Source organism: Trichosurus vulpecula, chromosome 6, assembly GCF_011100635.1.
Source record: "Trichosurus vulpecula isolate mTriVul1 chromosome 6, mTriVul1.pri, whole genome shotgun sequence".
NCBI classification, from domain to species: domain Eukaryota; kingdom Metazoa; phylum Chordata; class Mammalia; order Diprotodontia; family Phalangeridae; genus Trichosurus; species Trichosurus vulpecula.
The window spans coordinates 124747930-124769552 of record NC_050578.1 but is presented as its reverse complement, the minus strand read 5'-3'; the positions used below and the strand labels follow the sequence as shown (position 1 = coordinate 124769552).

Below are 21623 nucleotides of genomic sequence, written 5' to 3'. Positions count from 1 at the left end.
AAAATGAGTTTCTACATCATAATTGCAAACTTCAGAATATGTATTCACTGAAACAGAAAAAAAATTCAAGTCTTCATAAAATGAGTGTGAAACAATTGCATTCAAACAGCATTTCCAGCAAATTAGAAAATGCAATGACTCAAACATGCTATTCATTGCCTTAATCTGAGAAAATATTTGCGGGTTTGTACTGTCCTTATTGATACTAAGTTAATTTAGTGTTCTTACTTTGATTAAACATTTTTCCCAGTTTGGGAAGCTATTTCAACATACAGATATCAACATACATCTCCCATATGCAAAGATCTGAGTTCTTTTCTATTATTTTGGACTCAAAGGCCAGAACACAAATACAGAACAGAGAAAAGAAACAGGAAACATATCATAAACTTAAATATTGAAATTTAAATACAAAGTAAGAAAGAGAAAAGCATGCCACATGCATAGCAGAAGGATTCAAAACATGTAACAATAAATTTTCATTTCAAGAAAGCCTGTATGATATATAATATACATTGTGTTGAGAACTGTCCATCTTTGCTTTCTTGTATGCTTTCTTTTGTTATCTGCTATGCACTATTTTACTTTGTTCTTTTTTTTTTCCCTTGCCCCTGACCAGAAGGCTACAATTAAGTTTGGATATGCTTCTCTACAGCTATATATGTGTGTGTATATATATATATATATATATATATATATATATATATATATATATATATATATATATATATATATACACACACACACACATATATACACAGATACATATATATATATGCATATATATGTACATATATAGACATATACTTTATCAAATTCTACTCCTGACCTTTTGTAATGTTTTTATGTTTATGAATATCTCTTGTTTCCTATCCCTTCTGCTTCCTCTACTTTACTTCTACCCACTACCTTGCCCTCCTATTACTTGCCCAGCCCCCCGCAAGGATCCCTCCTCTATTGACCCATTCCCATAAATCTAAAGACCCTTCTATACCCCCCTTTAACTTGTTCTCTCACGCTGCTCTCTAAAGATCCCTCCCTTGTCCTCTACACCTTCCCTACGCCCTTACAATTTTATTTCTTCAGGATTTAGAAGACTTTTTTACTCTTCTAAATATAGATGTATTGTTTCCTCTTGAACCTATTCCTGATGAAAGTAGGTTAATAGTACTTCCAGCCCTCCTCCCCATCTAACTCCTCTGTATCAATTCTGCCTCTTTCATCTCATTTGTAAAAAATAATTACTCTTTTTAGGGATACCTAAATGATTTTACTTTTTAAATTCATATCATACTCAAGTTTACCCCAATCTTTCTTATGAGCTACTCAAGTATTAATAAGAATCTTAGACATAAGTTTTTCATTTTACATATATAAGAAGGAAACAATCTGTCCTTATGAATCTCTTATAATCAATCCTTGGTATATACCTTATATTTCTCTTGGCTCTTGTATGTCAAATCTATTAAGTTCAGGTTTTTTTAAAACGAAGTCTTGAAAGTCTGTCAGTTGATCAAATGGCCATTTTTGTTTTTTCCAGGATAATGCTTGGCTTTACAGGGTTTCATATTTTCAGCCTGAGCCCCAGTTCTTCTGCTCTTTGATATATAGTGTTCCAAGACCTGTGGTCCTTTTGCATCTCTGCTGCTAGGTCTTGTGTGATTCTAATTATGACACCCTCATATTTAAATTGTTTTAATCTTGACGCTTTTAATATTTTATCTTGGAGCTTGAAGTTTCACAATTTGACTCTGATATTGATATGAGTTTTCCTCCTAGGATCGGTTGTAAGTGGTGATCTATGGATTTTTCCATTTCTACTTTCTCCCCTTGTTCTAATGTTTCAGGACAATTTTCTTTAATTATTTCAGGTATTATTGTGTCAAGATTCTTTTTTTATTATAACTTTCAATTAGTCTAATTATGTTTGTGTTTTCTCTTATTGATCTATTCTCCAAATCTTTTGTTTTTCTTATAAGATGTTTCACTTTCTCTTCTATTTTTCATTATTCATATTTTGTTTAATTATTTCTTGATCTCATAATTTTGCTGGCTTCATCTTGCCCAATTCTCATTTTCAAGGTGTTATTTTCCTCCTTAACATTCTGGATTTCCTTTTCTAATTGGTTGACTTTCCTTTCATAACCGTGTCTTACTTAGATTATTCTTATTTTTTAGCTTTTTTCCTCCATTTCAGTCATTTGATTTTTAAAGTGTTTTTAAAGATCTTCTATGAATTCTTTTTGGGCAGGGGACCATTTGATGTTACTCTTTAGGGGTTTCTTTACTTCAATATCCTCCTCTAAAGAAGAATTCCAGTCTTCTTTATTCCCATAATAACTTTCTGTCATTGGATTCTTTCTCCTTTGTCTATGCATTTTGTTTTTGTGATAGTAGCTTAATTTTTGTAATCACCTCTAGCCCTTGGGCATGGGAAAAGTTGCCTCTTGCACTGGATCTCCAGTTCTCCTGTCTAGCCTTGAACCAAAACCAAAACTTCAACCTCCTGTAAGTGCCCACAACCAGGGGCTTTCTGCCCCACTGCTTTTGCACTCACTGAGTGTGTGCTGTTGCCTTCTCATCCTGCGCAGCACAGCCGGTCTGGTGTTCCTTGTCAGCAGAGGTTCCCTTGATCTTCCTGTCCTCAGACATCCAACTTCCCTCACTATCCCAGGGGTAAAAATTCCTGTGGCTGGTTCCAAGAACACCTCTCAAACGAACTAACCCCAGGGCTTGCAGCTTGTTGTTTAAGGAGACACTAACCTGGAGATATTTACTCTTCACAGGGACCAAACCTTGGCCTGGGATTTTTCTTCTGATCTTCTCAAATTGTCCCAAGAAGACCAAGATGAGCCCCTATTTTTATATGTTTTTACCCTCACTTTGTTTACCGTAAGGTGCCATTTTAACTCTTTTGTGGGGGAAAATCTTAAGAACTTGGAATTTTCCGACCTCCACCAGCTCTGCCTCTCCCATCTGGATTCTTTCATCAGTGTAGTGTGCTCCTACTGATGGATCTCACTCTACCAATGCAGACACTAAGTCAATCATTTTCCTCCTTCCATTTATTTTCATTCTTTTTAAAAAATTTATATTAGTAAATTATCTCTCTTCCTTTTACCCCTCTCACATCCATTGAGAAGGACACAAATACACCAATAATGCATGTAAAGTCATGCAAAACACATTTCCATATTAGCTATATTGCCAAAAAAGAATAAATTAAAAAGCAAGAAACATACAGAAAATGAAAAAAAAAGTATGCTTCGAACTGCACTGAGTTCTTTACAAGTCTCTCTGGAGGTGAATAGCATTTTTCATCATGAGTACTTTGGAATTATCTTGGATTATTGAATTGATCAGAGTAGATAGGTCTTTCATATTTGATCATCATTACAATATTTATCGTACTGTGTAAAATGTGCTCCTGGTTCTGTTCACATCAATTTGCATCACTTCATATAATTCTTCCCAAGTTTTTCTGAAATCATCCTGCTCATCATTTCTTCTAGCACAGATAGTATTCCACGACAATTGTATATCACAATTCTTTACCTATTCCTGAACTAATGAACATTTCTTTTCAATTCCTTTGCAACCGCGAAAAGAGCTGCTCTAATTATTGGGGTGTGTGCGTGTGTGTGTGTGTGTGTGTTTGTGTATCCAGTTCCTTTTTTTTTTTTTAATAAATTTCTTTATTTATTTTTAGTTTACCACACACGGTTCTACATAGTTTTGAGTTCCAGTTTTTCTCCGCTCCCTCCCCCCTCCCTCCCCAAGACGGCATGAAGTCTCATATAACTGTCATGTATAACTTCACATTGAATTAATTTATGCACTAGTCAAGTCGTGGAGAAGAATTTTGACCAATGGAATGAATCATGAGAAAGAAGAAACAGAACCAAAAAAAAAACAAAACAAAAAAAAAAACCCAAAAACAAAAACAAAAGAGAAGCAGAAAAGGCGAGCATGTAGTGTACCTCAGTCTGTATTCAAACTTCGCAGTTCTTTGTCTCGATGAAGATAGCATTCTCCATCGTGAGTCCCCTGGAGTTGTCCTTGCCCCTTAGGTTGCTGAGAAAAGCACAGTTTGTCAGGGTTGGTCCTCACGGAATCCATATATCTGTGGCTGTGCACAACGTTCTCCTGGCTCTGCTCCGCTCACTCAGCATTATGTCGTGTAGGTTTTTCCAGGTTGTTATGAAGTCTGCATCATCCCCATTTCTTATGGCACAATAGTATTCCATTACCTTCATGTACCACAGTTTGTTCAGCCATTCCCCAATTGATGGGCATCCCTTTGATTTCCAATTCTTGGCTACCACAAAGAGAGCCGCTATAAATATTCTTGTACATATGGGTCCTTTTCCCGCTTGCGTGATCTCTTTGGGATACAACCCTAGAAGTGGAATTGCTGGGTCAAAGGGTATGAACATTTCTATAGCCCTTTGGGCGTAGTTCCAAACCGCCCTCCAAAATGGCTGGATCAGCTCACAACTCCACCAGCAATGCAACAATGTTCCAATTTCCCCACATCCTTTCCAGCATTTATCATTCTCCTGATTTGTTATTTTAGCCAATCTGACAGGAGAGATGTGGTATCTAAGAGTTGTTTTGATTTGCATTTCTCTAATCAGCAGCGATCCAGAGCAATTTTCCATATGCCTGTAGATAGCTTTAATTTCTTCCTCTGAAAACTGCCTGTTCATATCCTTTGACCATTTCTCAATTGGGGAATGGCTTGTATTCCTATATATTTGGCTCAGCTCCCTGTATATTTTAGAGATGAGGCCTTTATCAGAGATACTAGTTGCAAAGATTTTCTCCCAATTTTCTGCTTCCCTCCTAATTCTTGTTGCATTGGCTTTTTTTGTACAAAAACATTTCAATTTGACATAATCAAAATTATCCATTTTGCATTTTGTAATGCTCTCTATCTCTTGTTGGGTCATGAATTCTTTACTTTTCCACAAATCTGATAAGTAAACTATTCCTTGCTTTCCCAAATTACTTAGAGTATCAACTTTTACTCCTAAATCATGAACCCATTTTGACTTTATTTTGGTATATGATGTAAGATATTGGTCTATGCCCAGTTTTTGCCCTACCATTTTCCAATTTTCCCAACAGTTTTTGTGAAATAGTGAATTATTAGCCCAGAAACTGGCCTCTTTGGGTTTATCAAAGAGTAGATTGCTAAACTTGTTGATTTCACCTATTTGTGTACCTATCCTATTCCACTGATCCACACCCCTGTTTCTTAACCAGTACCAGGCAGTTTTGATGACTGCTGCTGTGTAGTACAGTTTAATATCTGGTGTGGCTAAGCCACCATCTCTAGCATGTCTTTTCATTGATATCCTAGAAACTCTAGACCTCTTGTTTTTCCAAATGAATTTTGTTATTATTTTGTCCAGCTCAGTAAAAAAATTTTTTGGTAGTTCGATTGGTATGGCACTGAATAGATAGATTAATTTAGGTAGAATTCTCATTTTTATGATATTAGCTCTGCCTAACCATGAGCAACTGATATTTCTCCATTTATTTAGATCTGATTTTATTCGCGTGAAAAGTGTTTCATAGTTATGTTCATATAGGCCCTGGGTTTGTCTTGGCAAATAGACTCCCAGATATTTTATAGTGCCTTCAGTAACTTTGAATGGAATTTCTCTTTCTATCTCTTGCTGTTGGGCTTTGTCAGTAATGTATAGGAATGCTGAGGATTTATGTGGGTTTATTTTATATCCTGCAACTTTGCTAAAGTTGTTTATTATTTCAAGTAGTTTTTTACTTGATTCTCTAGGATTCTCTAGATAAATCATCATATCATCTGCAAAGAGTGATAATTTATTTTCTTCTTTTCCTATTCTAATTCCTTCAATTTCTTTTTCTTCTCTTATTGCTACAGCTAATGCTTCCAGTACCAAATTGAATAATAGGGGTGATAATGGACATCCTTGTTTCACCCCTGATCTTATTGGGAATGCATCTAGTTTATCCCCATTACAAATAATGCTTGTTGATGGTTTTAGGTAGATGCTATTTATAATTTTGAGGAAGGTTCCACTTATTCCTATGCTTTCTAGTGTTTTTAAGGCACCATAAACAATGAAGCAATATCATTGCTTAACATATATGCACCAAGTGGTAAGGCATACAGTTTCTTAGAGGAGAGGTTAAGGGAGTTACAGGAAGAAATAGACAGCAAAACTATAATATTGGGAGACCTCAACCTCCCCCTTTCTGAACTTGATAAATCTAACCTCAAAATAAATAAGAAAAAAGTTAAGGAGGTAAACAGAATTTTAGAAAAGGCACATATGATAGACCTCTGGAGAAAACTGAACGGTGATAAAAAGGAATATACTTTCTTCTCAAAAGTACATGGCACATACTCAAAAATTGACCATGTACTAGGGCATAAAAACCTCACATTCCAGTGCAGAAAAGCAGAAGTAGTCAATGCATCCTTTTCAGATCATGATGCAATAAGAATCATTTTTAATAAAGTACCATGGAAAAACAAGCCAAAAACTAATTGGAAACTAAATAATTTAATTCTAAAGAGTGAGTGGGCCAAAGAACAAATCAGAGAAACAATTAAAAATTTCATTCAAGAGAATGACAATAATGAAACAACATACCAAAACTTATGGGATGCAGCAAAAGCAGTTCTTAGGGGGAGTTTTATATCTCTAAATGCCTACATGAATAAAATAGGGAAAGAGGAGATCAATGATCTGGGCATACAGCTGAAAAAGCTAGAAAAAGAGCAAACTGAAAACCCCCAATTAAATACCAAATTAGAAATACTGAAAATCAAAGGAGAGATTAATAAAATTGAAACCAAGAAAACTATTGAATTGATAAATAAAACAAAGAGCTGGTTTTATGAAAAAACCAATAAAATTGACAAACCTTTGGCCAATTTGATTAAAAAAAAGAAAGAAGAAAATCAAATTACCAGTATCAAAAATGAAAAGGGTGAGGTCACCTCTAATGAAGAGGAAATCAAAACAATAATTAGGAATTATTTTGCCCAACTGTATGCCCATAAATTTGACAACCTTAGAGATATGGATGAATATCTACAAAAACATAAACTGCCCAAGCAAACAGAGAAGGAAGTGAAATTTCTTAATGACCCCATATCAGAAAAAGAAATTGAGCAGGCCATCAATGAACTCCCTCGGAAAAAATCTCCAGGGCCAGATGGTTTTACATGTGAATTCTATGAAACACTTAAAGAACAACTAATTCCAATACTTTGTAGCCTATTTGGGAAAATAGGTGAAGAAGGAGTCCTACCAAATTCTTTTTATGACACAAATATGGTACTAATACCCAAACCAGGTAGAGTTAAAACAGAGAAAGAAAATTATAGACCAATTTCTCTAATGAATATTGATGCAAAAATTTTAAATAAAATATTAGCAAAAAGATTGCAGCAACTCATTATGAGAATAATACACTATGACCAGGTAGGATTTATTCCAGGAATGCAGGGATGGTTCAATATTAGGAAAACTATTAGCATAATTGACCATATCAACAACAAAACTAGCAGAAATCATATGATCATCTCAATAGACGCAGAAAAAGCCTTTGACAAAGTACAACACCCATTCCAGTTCCTTTTTTTAAAAATTTCTTTGGGATATAGACCTAGTAGTGGTATTGCTGGGTGAAAGAGCATGCACAGGGGGCAGAGCCAAGATGGCATCTGGAAAGCAGGGACTTGCTTAAACTCTCCCCCAAATCCCTCCAAACACCTGTAAGAAATGGCTCTGAACAAATTCTAGAGCTGCAGAACCCACAAAATAGCATAGGGGAAAGAGGTCTCCAGCCCAGGAGAGCTGGGATGATCACTGGAAAGGGTCTATCACAAGGTGGTGGAAGCAGAGCACAGGCCAGCATGGGCCTCGCCAGAATGGACCAGACAGGGAGTCAGCCTGCCAGAACAGGTGTTAGGGCCATGAATCATTGAGCTGTGGCAGTTACCAGACTTCTCAACCCACAAACACCAAAGAGCAGGTTAGTGGGAAACTGTGGGATCCAGGTGAGAGCAATCCAGCCCCATCCCTGTGGGTGGCAAAAGTGATGCGGTGGTGGCAGTGGCAGCAGCAGGAAGCTCCTGAGGCTGCTTCCAGAGCTCCAGCATCAGCTGCTTCCTAAGTCCCTGCCTTACACAGTGGGAGGAATCAAGCAGCAGATCAGAACGGGAGTGCAAGGAGTGCTTTGTGGGCACAGAGGCAACTTATCTTGCTATGTATTGCTTGGATCTGGATTGTGGTCCTGGTTGGTGGATCCTGGGGGAGTAGGAGTGCTGCTGTGACAGAGCCTGTGGAGATGGTGGAGTAGAGGTAGCTCTGGAAACAGCAGCACTTGGACCCTAAAGCTTGGGACAAAGTATTCTATACTCTACAAGCAATCATACCCTGACAAAAGGCTCAATGGTCAAGTAGTTGCTGGGAACATGAACAGGCAGTGAAAATGAACTCAGACTCAAACTCAAACTCTAGATTCCTTTTTTTTCATGAAAAGAAGAACAAAACATACAGTCAGAAAAAGTCAACAATGTCAAAGAGCCTACATCAAAAGCCTCCAAGAAAAATATGAATTGGTCTCAGGCCATGGAACAGCTCAAAAAGGATTTGGAAAAGGAAGTAAGAGAAGCAGAAGAAAAATTGGGAAGAGGAATGAGTGATGCAAGAAACCATGAAAAACAAGTCAACAACTTGCTAAAGGAGACCCAAAAAATACTGAAAAAATAACACCTTTAGACTAACCCAAATGTCAAAAGAGCTCCAAAAAGCCAATGAGGAGAATGCCTTGAAAGACAGAATTAGCCAAATGGGAAAGGAGGTCCAAAACACCACTGAAGAAAATACCACCTTAAAAATTAGATTGGGGCAAGCGGAAGCTAGTGACTTTATGAGAAATCAAGATATTATAAAACAGAACCAAAGGAATGAAAAATGGAAGACAATGTGAACTATCTCATTGGAAAAACCACTGACCTGGAGAATAGATCCAGGAGAGATAATTTAAAAAAAATTATTGGACTACTTGGAAACCATGATCAAAAAAAAAAGACCCCAGATATCATCTGTCAAGAAATTATCAAGGAAAACTACCCTGATATTCTAGAACCAGAGGGTAAAATAGAAATGGAACGAATCCACCGATTACCTCCTTAAAAAGATCCCAAAAAGAAAACTCCTAGGAATATTGTTGCCAAATTCCAGAGTTTCCAGGTCAAGGAGAAAATACTGCAAGCAGCCAGAAAGAAACAATTTGAATATTGTGGAAACACAATCAGAATAATCCAAGATTTAGCAACTTCTACATTAAGGGATCGAAGGGCTTGGAATACGATATTCCGGAGGTCAATGGAGCTAGAATTAAAACCTAGAAGCACCTACCCAGCAAAACTGAGTATCATGCTCCAAGGCAAAATATGGATTTTCAATAAAATACAGGGCTTTCAAGGTTTCTCAGTGAAAAAACCAGAGCTGAATAGTAAATTTGACTTTCAAATATAAGAATCAAGAGAAGTCTTGAAAGGTAAACAAGAAAGAGAATTCATAAGACACTTACTAAAGTTGAACTGTTTTGTTTACATTCCTACATGGAAAGATGATTTGTGTAATTTATGAGACCTTTCTCAGTATTAGGGTAGTTGGAGGGAATATACGTATATATAGACAGATGGCACAGGGTGAGTTAAATATGTAGGGATGATATCTAAAAAAATAAAATAAAATTAAGGGGTGAGAGAGGAACATATTGAGAGAGGGAGAAAGAAAGAGATAGAATGGGGTAAATTATCTCACATAAAAGTGGCAAGAAAAAGCAGTTCTGTTGGAAGGGAAGAGGGGGCGGGTGAGAGGGAATGAGTGAATCTTGCTCTCATTGGGTTTGACTTGAGGAGGGAATAACATACACACTCAATTGGGCATCTTAATCCACAGGAAAGTAAGGGGAAGGGGATAAAAAGGGGGGGTGGTGATAGAAGGGAGAGCAGATAGGGGGAGGAGGTAATCAAAAGCAAACACTTTCGAAAAGGGACAGGGTCAAGGGGGAAAACTTAATAAAGGGAGACAGGATAGGATGGAAGAAAATATAGTTAGCCTTTCACATGAGTATTGTGGAAATGTTTTACATAATGATACATGCATGACCTATATGTTGAATTGCTTGCCTTCCTAGGGAGGGTGGGTGGGAAGAGAAGAGGGGAGAGAATTTGGAACTCAGAGTTTTAAAGGCAGATGCTCAAAAAAAGCTGTTTTTGCATGCAGATGGGAAACAAGATATATAGGGAATGGGGCATAGAAATCTATCCTGCCCTACAAGAAAGTAAGGGGAAAGGGGATGGGGGTGGGAGTGGGGTGACAGAGGGAGGGCTGACTGGGAATGAGGCAACCAGAATATATGCCACCTTGGAATGGGGGGGAGGGTAGAAATATTGAGAAAATTTGTAACTCAAAATCTTGTGGAAATAAGTGTTCAAAACTAAAATATTAAATAAAAATGATAAAATTTTTAAAAAGACCATGCACACTGTTATAGATCTTTGGTCATAGTTCTAAATTGTTCTCCTGAATTATTTGCCCACCAGATCACAATTCTACCAGTAATGCATTATAAGTCCTATTTTTTTCCACAGCCCATGATGAGGTAGAAATGTGTGCTTGAGGCAGAAGTAGCAAGCAGGACATGAGATAGGAAATTAGATCAGGATGTGACTGGTCAGAAGAGTGATCAAGGAAGACAGTGACCTTTGCCCCATTTCTGAAAGATTTCTCCTGTCTAGTGGTTGTGTGGGGAAATTATGCAGAAACAAATGGTACCCTAAGCATTAAGAGTTGCTTTTCCAGTACTTTGTGAATCCCCTAGTTCATTCTGTAACCTGAAGGTGCCTTGAAGTCCTTCCCCCCTTATTTTGAACCTATATCAAAAGAATTGCTTTTGTATCCCTTATCCTATATTCCCCTGTCCTACAATTTTTAACCTGTATCCTCCTGTTCTGTCCTTAAATCCTTAAACCAGCTGCCTCATCCTATGTCATCCTGTCCTTTCTTTAATCTTTAACTTTCATAAAATCTCTAAAACTACATCATCATTATGAAACCTCTATGTAAGCATAACTTCCCCATAAATAGGGTTCTCACTTAGTTTTTTTTTTTTTTGCTAGAAGACCCATGCTGCTCTTGGATCAATAAAGGTCCCCTTGCTTAGTAAAAAATTCTCTAAGTGAATTCTTTCACACCTGAACCAGTTTTACCAACTGTTAACCTCATTAGCCCATTCAGCATTTATGATTTTCCTTCTCTGTCTTGTTAGCCAATTTGATATGTATAAGATAGTGTCTCAGAGTTGTTTTTCTTTGAATTTCTCTAAACAAGAGTGATTTAGACCATTTGTGACTATTGATAGCTTTATTTTTTGTGAAATATACCCTTTGACAACTTGTCAATTGAGAAATGATTGTTATTTCTATAAATTTGACTTAGTTCCCTATTATTTTTTTTAAAAAATGAAGGCTTCATTAGAGAAACTTGCTGAAAATCTAGCACCACCCCCCACTTCAGTTTCCTGTTTTTCTTCGAATTTTGGCTAAATTGGTTTTGATGGTGAAAAAGAACACTTCAGTTTTATGGGTTAAAAATGATCCATTTTACTTCCCATAATCCTCCAGATCATATCCCCTAACCATAGGTGTCACTAGGAGTATTTTCCTAGGCTCGCCAATATTCTATCTCCTCTCTTTATACTACTTCATTTGTTGATCTCTTCAGCTCCCATGGATTTAATTACCATCTCTATGTTAAAGATTCTCAAATCTCCCTTTCTTGGTAGCCTGTGATTGCAAATCTCCAGTTACCTGGATCTTGAGCTGGATTTCCACTAGACATCTTAAACTCAGTATGTCCAAAATGGAACTTATTAGCTTTTCCCCTAAATACTATGCCCACCTTTCCTATTACTATAGAATGCAACATCATCTTCCCAGTCCCTTAGTCTCACATCATAGGAGTCATCCTGGATTCCTCACTCTCTTACAACCTCAATATCTGAGGTTGTTGCCAAGGTTACAGACTTCACCTCCCCAACATCACTCAATTATGCCCCATTCTCTTCTATGACCCTGTTGCTATTCTACTTCAGGCCCTCAGTACCTATACTTTGATTATTTCAGAAGCCTGTTAGTAGGTCTGCCTGCCTCAAATCACTCTCCACTCCAATGCATCCTCCATTCAACCACTAAAATGATTTTCTCAAAATACAGGTCTAATGATGTCAACCCTTCCACTGAATAAACACCAGTGGCTTCCTAATGCCCCTAAGAGCAAATTCTAAATGTTCTGTTTCACATTTAAAGCCCTCTATAACGTAGCCACTTCCCTCTTTTCCAATTGTCTTATACCTTACTCCTTGACATGTACTCTTTGATCAAGTGATATTGGCTTCTTGGCTGTTCTATGAACAAGATTCTACAGCTCTGACATTTCCTCTGCCTGTCCTCCTCTCTTGGAATGCTCTCCCTCCTCCATTCTAACTATTAACCTCTATGGCTTCTTTTGTGTCCTAACTAAAGTCACCTCTTTTATAGGAAGCCTTCCCTAATCCCTTTTAATTTTAGTGCCTCTCCTTCACTAATTATTTTCTATTTGTCCTGTATATAGCATGCTTTGTATATATTTACATGTTTTCTCCCATATTAAATTGTAAGCTCCCCAAGGACAGGGATTGTCCTTTGCCTCGTTTTTTGTATAACCACCACATAGCATAGTACATGATACATTATTAAAGATATTCATTGATTGGGGGGCAGCTAGGTGGTGCAGCAAGTAGAGCACCAGCCCTGGAGTCAGGAGGACCTGAGTTCAAATCTGGCCTCAGACACTTGTGTGACCTTGGGCAAGTCACTTAACCCCAATTGCCCTGCCTTCCTCCCTCCAAAAAAAATGATATTCATTGATTGAAATACAAGCTCTTCTGTTTTACATTTAAGGTTTTCACAGCCTGGATCCAATGTACTTTTCTAGCCTTAGTAATCAATATCCCCCTATACATACTCTATTGGGGAGCCAAACTGGCTTCCTTTTGGTTTCTCACATACAATATTTGAATTCTATTTGTGTGGCTTTGCATAAGCTATCCTCCTCAGTTCTCAAATGCACTTCTTTCTCACATCCATCTTTTATAATCCCTAGTTTGTCACAGAACAGGAGTCTTCATAGCATAAGAGATCCTAACAATACCATTGAGGGGAGACAGAGCAATGAAATAAATTGCCCATACTTGACTATAGGATTAAGTTTTCACTTAAACAAAGAATAGTTGAGGTAAAAATATTTAGCATTGAAAATATTTAGTATTTTGAATGAAAAACACCACATGTGGTAAAGGGAGAAAATGGATTTCATCAAATACTAATTATTTGTTGCATGCACTATAATTAAAATTTATGCTTAGTTACCAATGTGATATATTTTTTTTTCAGGATTAAATGCCAATACCAAGTATAACATGCATAGATACCTACATACATACATGCACATACTCATACACACATACACAAATATGTTAATATAGGCCTGTGTGTATCTATATCTATCTATCTATATGTATATGTATATAGATACAAATAGATATAGATATATATCAATTAAAGAAGTAGAACTGGAAAAAAACAATAAAGAAATACCTGCATAATGTATGATATTTTCATGGTTACTTTACAATGAAAAATGGAAAAGAGTGATGGAGAGTCAACAAATCCCAAGTCCTTTGGAACCAAACCGAGTGAAACAAGTAGTTTACCTTGTCCTCATTCTACCTGCAAGAGAGGAAATAGGACATTCCCAAAGGAAATATCTGCTTAGAATTAACGAAGAAACATGACAGTTAGCATCTGCATTTATTGCTAAATGTCAGGCTAGCATATAACATGCTGGTATTGACCATCTGTTAAAAGTGTTCACGTGCATTGGAGTCCTGGCTTGAGAAAAGTTCATTTTTTAAAAATGAATTTTTAGTGAGTGTTAAACCTTTATGCTTGTTGATGTTTAAATTTGGAGATGAGGAATATATTAACGTGTTTTATATGTGGTTTGCTCTCACACCATTTCTATTTTATTTTATTAGTAATTCATATTTTAGAAATAAGAAAAAGGAAAACTAATTTACTCCATGTTTAGTTTATTATGTTATCTATTATCATCTATTTTATGGCAAGAAACCAGAATCCTCTTCAATAGAATCAATGATTTAGAGATGGGAGGTCTTTCATTTTATAAGCAAGAAAACTAAAAGGCCTCAGATGTTAGTGATTGGCCCAAAGTCACACAAGTAGTTATTGGCAAAGTTGCAACTGGAACCTTACTCTTTAGCCTTTTGATCCACTGCACTTTTACATTGTACTAATTCCAGCAATGAAGGCCCAGATGAGATTAGATAAGTTTGCTAGGCATCTAGGCAATGCTTAGCCTGGAAAGAATGAGTGGGTATCAGATAAGTGGAAGAGGGATTAGCGAGTATAAGACTGCGGAACATTAAAGGGGTTAATGATGTGGCCATGATTGGGAAAAGGTAAAAATGGAGCAAGAGTAGTGGTGATAGCCTGGGAGAATATTGAATCATTGTGAAGGCAAAAAAATAGATTGATAAGGAGGGACAGATATGCAGAGATGAAATGATAGGAGATAGATCATGATAGAATAATGGAATTTAAAAACTCTTCAACATAGAAGAGGAACATTTCTGACTAATGGTGAGATCATTGGTGTTACTCTGTTTAGCTGAGGTAGAATGAGGGATTCACAGGAACTGAAAAGATTAAGCATCAATAAGAAAGCAAGCATGCTTTCACATAGCTGTGAAGCATATGACATAGTAAATTCAGGTGAGATCACAATAAATTTAATGCAATCTATGGAAGACAGAGTATTCCCATACTTCAAGAAATGACTCCTTGCTTTATTAACTAGTGTATTTTTGAGTTCATTGGTTTACTTGCCTCAACACTACTATGACTTTGTTGATGGTCTTTATGAATTGTTATAATCATATTATATATAAATATCCCCAAACTTAGCCAGGCTGTCCTCTAATGACATCACTGCATTCACCTTGAAGGATTTCTAACTTTTTTGGACCTGCCATAATATGTGGCCTCTCATTCCATTGCACTTTTACATTGTGCCAATGCAGTGTCACGATATAGATTAGCTATTTTTTGTGTAAAAAATGTATTCAGAGGAAGATAATGAGATTTTAAAGGCTGCTCGTACCCCAAGAATAACACCAAATGGTCAGAAGCATAAAAAGAGTTCTTGGAAGAACTTAAAAAGGAATTTAAAAATCAAAGAAGAGACATTGAGGAAAAACTAGGGAAAAAAAAAAAGCAATCCAAGACAATGAAGAAAAGAAAGTCAACCAATTGGAAAAAGACATCCAAAATCTTTTTTTCTGTTACAAGAGGGTTTATTTATATCATGAATTTTAATACATCACAAGTCAACCCAATTGTGACTACTGAAGATCAAATCAAAGTCTCGTGAAATACACTGACTACATTCAGGAAAAATCCTCTTGTAATGTGTAGCCAGACCACAGTTGCTGGTCCCACCCCCACCTATATTCTCATATCACCATTATTTTTCCCATTGGTCCTGCAAAGTCTTTACCTTGATATCAGAAGTAGAAAGTTAAGCAGGTGGATATGAAAGTGATGGATTGGAATCTATATTTTCTGCATTTTTATTGTTATACAAGTTCTTTTTTATTAATTAATTTATTTTTAGTTTTCAACATTCACTTCCACAAGATTTTGAGTTTCAAATTTTCTCCCCGTGTATCCCCTCCCTCACCCCAAGATGGCCTGCATTCTGATTACCCCTTCCCCCAATCTGAGTACCCTTCTATCACCCCCCTTCTTTTATCCCCTTCCCTTCTATTTTCCTATAGTGCAAAAAAAGATTTTTGTACCCCATTGTATATATATCTTATTTACCAGTTGTATGTTAAATGAATTTTTAACATTAGTTTTTAAAATTTTGAGCTCTACATTCTCTCCCTTCCTTCCTATCCACCCACCCTCATTGAGAAGACAAGCAATTTGATAAAGGTTATACATATGTAATCATGCAAAACACTTCCATAATAGTCATGTTGTGACAGACTAACTATATTTCCCTCCATCCTATCCTGCCCCCTATTTATTCCATTCTCTCCTTTGACCCTATCCTCCTCAAAAGTGTGTGCTTCTGATTACTCACTCCTCCCATTTTTCCTCCTTTCTATCACCCCCTATCCCCTTCCCCTCTACTTTCCTGTAGGGTAAGATAGATTTTGATACCAATTGGGTGTGTATGTTATTCCCTCCTTAAGCCAAATCCAATGAGAGTAAGGTTCACTCATTTCATCTCACCTCTCCCCCTCCATCATAAAAGCTTTTTCTTGCTTTTTTTATGTGAGACAATTTACTCCATTCTACCTCACTATTTCTCCTTCTCTCACCCCATAATTTTTTAGAATATCACCCCTTCATATTCAACCACCCCTTCATATTCAACTGATCCTGTTCTCTCTCTCTCTCTCTCTCTCTCTCTCTCTCTCTCTCTCTCTCTCTCTCTCCATATGTATATATATATAACACACACATATATACATACATACATATGTGTATATATATATGCATGTGTATACACACACACACACACACACACACACACACATATATATATATATACATATATATATATATATATATATATATATATATATATATATATATATATATATATATATATATATATATATATATATATATATACATATATGCTTGCAGTATTTTCTCCTTGACCTGGGAACTCTGGAATTTGGAATTTGGCTGCAGCATTTCTAGGAGTTTTTCTTTGGGGATCTCTTGCAGGAGGTGATTTCTGCATTCTTTCAATTTCTATTTTCCCCTCTTGTTCTATCAGGGTGGTTTCTGTTGATAATTTCTTGAAAGATGATATCTAGGCTCTTTTTTTGATCATAGTTTTCAAGTAGTCCCATAATTTTTAAATTACCTCTCCTGGAACTATTTTCCATGTCAGTTCTTTTTCCAGTGAGATATTTCACATTGTCTTCTATTTTTTTTTCATTGTTTTGATTTTATTTTATAATTTCTTGGTTTTTCATAAATTCATTATTTTTCATTTTCTCCATTCTAGTTTTTAAGGAATTACTTTCTTCACTGAGCTTTTGGACCTCCTTTTCCATTTGCTAATTCTGTTTTTAAGGCATTCTTCTCTTCATTGTTTTTTTGGACCTCTTTCATGATTTAGTCTAGTGTATTTTTTAAGGTGTTATTTTCTTCAGCATTTTTATGTCTCCTTTAGCAAGACATTGACTCATTTTTCATGATTTTCTTTCATCATTCTCATTTCTCAATTTTTCCTCTACTTTTCTTACTTTATTTTTAAAGTCCTTTTGTCCCTCTTCCATGGCCTGTGACCAATTCATATTTCTCTCAGAAGCTTTGGATATAGGAGCTTTGACTCTGTTGTCTTCTTCTGGGTGTATGTTTTGATTTTTCTTGTCACCAAAGTTTTTATCCTCTGAGATTTTTCCTGCTGTTTGTTCATTTTTCCAGCCAATTACCTGATTTTTTTTAGCTCTTTGTTAAGGTAAGACTCTGCTTCCATTGTGCAGGGTATACTTTCCGAAGCTTCAAGGGTTTTGAGCAGTTGTTTTCAGATATTTCTAGGGATCTGTAAGTTTTCAGTTCTTCGAAGGTGGTATGATCAAAGGAGAGGTGTTCACTTCTCTCCTGGCCTGTGCTCTGGTTTGTGAATGACCACAAGCACTCTTTTCTGCCATGGAACTGTGAGGAGGATTCCTTCTCCACCACCACCACCACAAACTCTATCACATCAGCACTCCTCCTTGGCCCAGGACTCCAACTCAGATCCAAATAGGGCCAAGCAAGAGAATCCTGCGTTAGCACCAGGGACCAATAGTCCCTGAAATCCCCTTCTGATCAGCCACTTAATCCAGTCACCATCTATGGGCTGAGAGCTCCAGAAGGAAATACTGCTTACATTGCCACCCCAAGGCTGGGCCCCAAATGCTCTCCTCATTCATGCAGTTTCAACAGACCTTTTCAACTGACCTTGTAAGTTGTCTTTGTTATTTGCAGGTTGAGAAGCCTGGAAACTGCCACATCTGCCAGTGATTCAGTGCGCTGAGGCCTGCTCCCAGTTCACTGGGGCACAGTCTGGGCTGGTGCTGTCCAAGGTGGACTGCGTTCCTCTCTTAGACTGGTGCAACAGACCTTTCCTAGTGACCTTCCAGGTTGTCTTGGGCTAGACATTTGCTTCACTCTGTCATTTTTTGGGTTCTGCTGCTGTAGAATTTGTTTAGAGTGATATTTTACAGGTATTTGGACTGATTTGGTTGAGAGTTCAAACAAGTCTCTACTTTTACTCCACCATCTTGGTTCTGCCCCCTAAAGGAGGCCAAAATCTAAAGGAAAAAAAATAACTCTTTGAAAACTAGAATTGGACAAAAGGAATCAAATGATGTTATAAGTCAACAAGAAATAATTAAAGTAGAAAAAATAGAAGATAATTGAAACATCTCATAACCAAAAAAAAATACTTATTGAGAGAACAGATCAAGGAGAAATAATATAAGAATTGTTGGCCTACCTCAAAGTTATGGTAAAAAGAGACTCTATACAATATTGTAAAAACTTATTAAGAATAATTGCCCTGGGGGGGCAGAGCCAAGATGGCAGCTGGAAAGCAGGGACTTGCTTAAGCTCTCCCCCAATTCCCTCGAAAAACCTGTAAAAATGGCTCTGAACAAATTCTAGAGCTATGAAACCCACAAAATAGCAGAGGAAAACAGGTGGCCAGCACAGGAGAGCCAGGATGGTGTCTGGGAAGGGTCTATTACAAGGTGGTGGAAGCAGAGCACAGCCTAATGGGCTGTTCCAGGACAGACCAAACAGGGAGTCAGCCAGCCAGAACAGGCCTTAGGGCCATGAATCATTGAGCTGTGGCAGCTACCAGACTTCTCAACCCACAAACACCAAAGATCAGGTTAGTGGGAAACTGCGGGATCCAGGTGAGAGCAGTCTGGCCCCATCCCTGGGGGTGGCAGAGGTGGTGCAGTGGTGGCAGGGGCAGCAGCAGGAAGCTCCTGAGTCTGCTTCCAGAGCTCCAGCATCAGCTGCTTCCCAAGTCCCTGGCTCACACAGTAGGAGGAATCAAGCAGCAGATCAGCATGGGAGTGTGGCCAGAGTGGCCTTTGTTTTCTTTGTGTGACTCAGTTTATCTCATTGAGCCTTGCTGGGCCATGCCTGGGAGAAGAGAACTTCCTGTGTGACCTCTTCCGGGGCAGGAAGCCCAGAGACCCATGCCTGTGAGCAGAGAACTTCCTGTGTGATGAGTCATGGGGCTGGCTGAGGGGAGGTGTTGACTCCAGAGCCACAACCTATTCGGTGTTAACCTAGGGGAAGGGGCCAACTCAAGAACCAATCAGCCCAGTCATTCAGGCGGCACTTGATAATGTAAAAACTTTATAGGAGGGGAGAAGATGGCTTGAAGACTCCTTTTTCTTCTCCAGTTGGAGCCAGAGATGCCTACAGCCGAAGCTGACACAGGAGCCTCCAGTAGCAGAGCTGACCCACATGTGGAGCGAGGAGTGCTGAGAAAGGACTTGTGGCCAGTGGGTAATCTTCTTACCATAGAGGGGAAGCATGTACATGATTTTGCTTTATACCATCATGCTTCTCTGTGGCCTCCTGGTTACTCTTGTGAGGTGGACTTATTGGGCCTGGAAGCTTTTGATCAAAATATCAAAATGGGGCGCTGTTTTGTGGGTCTGTTACTGTGGAGTTTAAATACATGCTTTAGTTCTTCTGCCTTCTACCTAGAGAATTCCTTATATCCTGTGGTTCCGAACCTTTCAGACATATATGAGATTCTCTTTGAAATCATAAATTTTGCCTTCATAATACAGGGAGTGCAAGGAGTGATTTGTGAGCACAGAGGCAGGTTCTCTTGATGTGCCCTGCTTGGATCTGGATTGTGGTCCTGGTTGGCAATTCTTGGGGAAGGAGAGGCACTGCTGTGACAGAGCCCGTGGAGATGGTGGAGTAGAAGTAGCTCTGAAAACAGCAGTGCTTGGATCCTGCAGCTTGCGACAAAGTACTCTCTACTCTACAAGCAGCCATATCTTGACAAAAAGCTCAATGGTCAAGTAGCTGGCTGGGAACATGAATAGGCAGTGAAAATGAACTCAGACTCAGATTAAAACTCAGACTCAGACTCAAACTCTAGATTCCTTTTTTGGTGGCAAAGAACAACAAAACATACAGCCAGAAGAAGTCAACAAAGTCAAATACCCTACCTCAAAAGCCTCCAAGAAAAACACGAACTAGTCTCAGGCCATGGAAGGGCTCAAAAAGAATTTGGAAAAGCAAGTTAGAGAAGTAGAGGAAAAATTGGGAAGAGAAATGAGAAGGATGGGAGAAAACCACGAAAAACAACTCAATACCTTGCTAAAGGAGACCCAAAAAGTATTGAAGAAAATAATACGTTAAAGAATAGACTAATCCAAATGGCGAAAGAGCTCCAAAAACACAATAAGGAGAAGAATGCTTTGAAAGGCAGATTTAGCTAAATGGGAAAGGAGGTCCAAGAGACCACTGAAGAAAATACCACCTTAAAAATTAGATTGGAGCAAAGATGGCGGCTGGAAAGTAGGGACTAGCATGAGCTCCCCACCAAATCCCTCCAAAAACCTATAAAAATGGCTCTAAACCAATTCTAGAACTGCAGAACCCACAAAATAGCAGAGGGAAGCAGGGCTCCAGCCCAGGACAGCCTGAATGGTTGCTGGGTGAGGTCTTGAGGTCTTTTGTGCACAGAGCTGGGAGCGGAGCAGAGCCCAGCATGGGCCACGTGGACTAACCAGACTAGGAGCTGGGCAGAGCGGGACCTAGGAGCCCTGAATCAGTGAACTGTGGCAGTTGCCAGACTTTTCAAACCACAAACACCAAAAGAACACCAAGAGAAAAACTACAGAACCCACAAAATAGTGGAGGGAAGCAGGGCTCTAGCCCAGGACAGCCTAGATGGTCTCTGGGTAAAGTCGACCATGTACGGAGATGGGAGCGGAGCCAAGCAGAGCTCAGTGTGGGTGGCACGGACCAACCAGAGCAGGAGCTGGGCAGAGCGTGCCTTAGTGCCCTGAATCAGTGAGCTGCAGCAGTTACCAGACTTCTCAACCCACAAACACCAAAGACAACAGAGAAGGTTAGTGGGAAAAGCTGCTGGGGATAGGGTGACAGAGTTCTCAGTTCAGCCACCACCCCGGGGGCAGCAGAGGAGGGGCAGCTACAGAACTGCAGCTGCTGCTGCTTCAGGCCCCAGGCCCACCTGATGGGAAGAATTAAATGACGGATCAGAGCAGGAGTGCAGAGCCTGCTGAAGAGCTAGGTCCAGCCCGGTTGGGGGTTCTTGGGGAAGGAGGAGTGCTGGTGTTGCACAGCTGGCTGTAATAGCTCTGAAATCAACAACGCATCCCCCCAAGCTTGGAACATAGTACTCTTTATT

General features: G+C 38.4%; 1 pseudogene; it reads left to right on the top strand.

Moving 5' to 3' along the window:
* The first annotated feature begins 19641 nt into the window (after window positions 1-19641).
* LOC118854740 overlaps window positions 19642-21623 on the top strand; it is a 29497-nt pseudogene continuing 27515 nt past the window's right edge.